Here is a 4,570-nt window from a genome sequence, read left to right on the forward strand (position 1 = left end):
CGGTAAACCATGAAGATGAGGAACATGAAGGCGAAGAAGACGAAAGTGCTAGAGATGAAGACGGCGGAGAAGAAAAGGACGGCGAAGAACCGGTAAACAATGAAGATGAGAAAGAAGAGGCCGAAAAAGACGAAAGTGGTGCAGATGAAGAAGGAGAAGAAAAGGAAAGTGAAGAACAAGTAAACGATGAAGATGAGAAAGATGAAGGCGAAGAAGAGGAAAGTGGTGCAGATGAAGAAGCAGAGAAGGAAGATGAAGAAGCAGTAAACGATGAAGATGAGAAAGATGAAGGCGAAGAAGACGAAAGTGCTAGAGATGAAGACGGCGGAGAAGAAAAGGACGGCGAAGAACCGGTAAACAATGAAGATGAGAAAGAAGAGGGCGAAAAAGACGAAAGTGGTGCAGATGAAGAAGGAGAAGAAAAGGAAAGTGAAGATCAAGTAAACGATGAAGATGAGAAAGATGAAGGCGAAGAAGAGGAAAGTGGTGCAGATGAAGAAGCAGAAAAGGAAGATGAAGAACCAGTAAGCGATGAAGATGAGAAAGATGAAGGCGAAAAAGACGGAAGTGTTGCAGATGAAGACGACGGAGAAGAAAAGGACGGCGAAGAACCGGTAAACGATGAAGATGAACCGGTAAACGATGAAGATCAGAAAGCTGAGGGCGCAGAAGACGAAAGTGGTGCAGATGAAGAACGAGAAGGAAAGGAAGGCGAAGAACCAGTAAACGATGAAGATGAGAAAGATGAAGGCGAAGAAGACGAGAGTGGTGTAGATGAAGACGGAGAAGATAAGGACGGCGAAGAGCCGGTAAACGATGAAGACGAGAAGGATGACGGCGAAGAAAACGAAAGTGCTGCAGATGAAGAAGACGGAGAAGAAAAGGAAGGTGAAGAACCGGTAAACGATGAAGATGAGAAAGATGAGGGCGAAAAATACGAAAATGTTGAAGATGGAGAAGACGCCAAAGATCCGGTAGGCAATGAAGATGAGGAAGATGAGATCGAAGAAAACGAAAGTGCTGCAGATGGGGAAGGCGGAGAAGAAAAGGAAGGTGAAGAACCGGTAAACGATGAAGATGAGAAAAATGAGGGCGAAGAAGACGAAGGTGCTGCAGATGAAGAAGGCGGAGAAGAAAAGGAAGGTGAAGAACCGGTAAACGATGAAGATGAGAAAGATGAAGGCGAAGAAGACGAAAGTGCTAGAGATGAAGACGGCGGAGAAGAAAAGGACGGCGAAGAACCGGTAAACGATGAAGATGAGAAAGACGACGGCGAAGAAGTCGAAAGTGCTGCAGATGGAGAAGACGGAGAAGAAAAGAACGGCGAAGAACCGGTAAACGATGAAGATGAGAATGATGAGGGCGAAGAAGACAAAAGTGGTGCAGATGGAGAAGACGGAGAAAAGGACGGCGAAGAACCGGTAAACGATGAAGATGAGACAGATGAAGGCGAAGAAGAGGAAAGTGCTGCAGATGAAGGAGACGGAGAAGAAAAGGAAGGTGAAGAACCGGTAAACGATGAAGATGAGATAGATGAAGGCGAAGGAGACGAAAGTGCTGCAGATGAAGAAGACGGAGAAGAAAAGGAAGATGAAGAACCAGTAAACGATGAAGATGAGAAAGATGAAGGCGAAGAAGACGAAAGTGGTGCAGATGAAGAAGACGGAGAAGAAAAGGAAGGTGAAGAACCGGTAAACGATGAAGATGAGAAAGATGAGGGCGTAGAAGACGAAAGTGGTGCAGATGAAGAAGGAGAAGAAAAGGAAGGTGAAGAACCAGTAAACGATGAAGAAGAGAAAGATGAGGACGAAGAAGACGAAAATGGTGCAGATGAAGAAGAAGCAGAAAAGGAAGGTGAAGGACCAGTAAACGATGAAGATGAGAAAGATGAAGGCGAAGAAGACGAAAGTGCTGCAGATGGAGAAGGAGCAGAAAAGGAAGGTGAAGAACCAGTAAACGATGAAGATGAGAATGATGAAGGCGAAGAAGACGAAAGTGGTGGAGATGAAGGAGAAGAAAAGGAAGATGAAGAACCAGTAAACGATGAAGATGAGAAACATGAAGGCGAAGAAGACGAAAGTGCTGCAGATGAAGAGGACGGAGAAGAAAAGGAAGGTGAAGAACCGGAAAACGATGAAGATGAGAAAGATCATGGCGAAGAAGACGAAAGTGTTGCAGATGAAGAAGAAGAAAAGGAAGGTGAAGAACCAGTAAACGATGAAGATAAGAAAGGTGAAGGTGAAGAAGATGAAAGTGGTGCAGATGAAGAAGGAGCAGAAAAGGAAGGTGAAGAACCTGTAAACGATGAAGATGAGAATGATGAAGGCGAAGAAGACGAAAGTGTTGGAGATGAAGAAGGAGAAGAAAAGGAAGGTGAAGAACCAGTAAACGGTGAAGATGAGAAAGATGAAGGCGAAGAAGACGAAAGTGGTGCAGATGAAGAAGATGGAGAAGAAAAGGAAGGGGAAGAACCGGTAAACAATGAAGATGAGAAAGATGAGGGCGAAAAAGACGAAAGTGGTGCAGATGAAGAAGAAGAAGAGGAAAGTGAAGAACAAGTAAACGATGAAGATGAGAAAGATGAAGGCGAAGAAGACGAAAGTGGTGCAGATGAAGAAGAAACAGAAAAGGAAGGTGAAGAACCAGTAAACGGTGAAGATGAGAAAGATGATGGTGTAGAGGACGGAAGCGCTGCAGATGAAGACGACGGTAAAGAAAAGGACGACGAAGAACCGGTAAAAGATGAAGATGAGAGAGATGAGGGCGAAGAAGACGAAAGTGCTGCAGATGAAGAAGACGGAGAAGAAAAGGACGGCGCAGAACCGGTAAACGATGAAGATGAGAAAGATGAGGGCGAAGAAGACGAAGGTGCTGCAGATGAAGAAGACGGAGAAGAAAAGGAAGGTGAAGAACCGGTAAACGATGAAGATAAGAAAGATAATGGCGAAGAAGACGAAAGTGCTGCAGATGAAAGAGACGGAGTAGAAAAGGACCGTGAAGAACCGGTAAACGATGAAGATGAGAAAGATGAGGGCGAAGATGACGAAATTGCTGCAGATGAAGAAGACGGAGAGGAAGAGAAAGGTGAAGAACCAGTAAACGATGAAGGTGAGAAAGATGAGGGCGAAGAAGACGAAAGTGCTGCAGATGAAGAAGGCGGAGAAGAAACGGACGGTGACGAACCGATAAAGAATGAAGAAGAGAAAGATGAGGGTGAGGAAGTCGAAAGTCCTGCAGTTGAGGAAGAAGGAGAAGAAAAGGAAGGTGAAGAACCGGTAAACGATGAAGATGAAGAAGAGGGCGAAGAAGACGAAAGTGCTGAAGATGAGGAAGGCGAGGAAGAAAAGGACGGTGAAGAACCGATAAACGATGAAGATGAGAAAGAAGAGGGCGAAGAAGACGGAAGTGCTGTAGATGAAGAGGGCGAGGAAGTAAAGAACGGTGAAGAACTAGTAAACGATGAAGATGAGAAAGAAGAGGTCGAAGAAGACGAAAGTGCTGCATATGAGGAAGGTGGAGAAGAAAAGGGCGGTGAGGATCTGGTAAACGATGAAGATGAGAAAGAAGAGGGCGAAGAAGACGAAAGTGCTGAAGATGAGGAAGGTGGTGAAGAGAAGGCCGGTGAGGATCCGGTAAACGATGAAGATGATAAAGAAGAGGGCGGAGAAGACGAAAGTGCTGTAGATGAGGAAGGCGGAGAACAGGAGAATGAACAAGAAGACGTTGATAAATTAGAAAAGAATAAGGATGAGGAAGGAGAGAGTGAAAACGAGACTGCAGATGAGGATGGTTATGGAGGAAATGACGATCAAAGGAGTGACGAATCGGCGAATTCTAAAGATAGAAGAGTACAGGAGGGAGGTGACGAAACTGGCGATGGGAATGAAGAAAGAAATGGCAATCAGGTGGATAATGAAAGTGAACGTGAAATTGAGGAGGGGATTGAGTCAGGTAAGAAAGAGGGCGATGAAGACCACAATGAAAGAGACGAGAAAGAAAAGAGCGGTGATAATGGTAATGAATCAGTAGAAGATGATGCGGATGTAGTCGATGACAGTAAAAGTAAAAACGGCAGAAGTTACAGAGAAACCATGCCCGAAAATGAAGATCACAATAACGGGCACTAAGGGAAGAGTTAGTAAGCAAAAGGAATGGGATTAAGGTGTCTTAATTGTATACAAAATGCATTGTCCCTCTTTCATATAGTGGAAGTTGATAATCGCAATTACAAAATGTATAATGAAGTGGTAATCTTATTTAGAAATTACTGTTATGTTCAGGTAGGCCTGCTTCCTTTTTGTGGGTTTCTGAGGAATTAGAGGTGACGGTGCTGCTAAAAAATTATATATTTTTGTTTGAGAGGGATAATAGTTTTCCATTTTGGTATTACTTATTTGACAGAGATGAAATATGGTTGTTATTAAAGTATAACAAAATTGATTCTCAATTCTAGTGATATTTGGTTAAAAGTACGAGGATCATTTCATAAATAATGCACAGGTTGGCAGAACTGTGACGTGGATGATGCAACACCTATGAAAATTACATCAGTTGCAGCTGAAGATTTGAG

The sequence above is a fragment of the Periplaneta americana genome, chromosome 2 (assembly GCF_040183065.1).
Source record: "Periplaneta americana isolate PAMFEO1 chromosome 2, P.americana_PAMFEO1_priV1, whole genome shotgun sequence".
NCBI lineage: Eukaryota > Metazoa > Arthropoda > Insecta > Blattodea > Blattidae > Periplaneta > Periplaneta americana.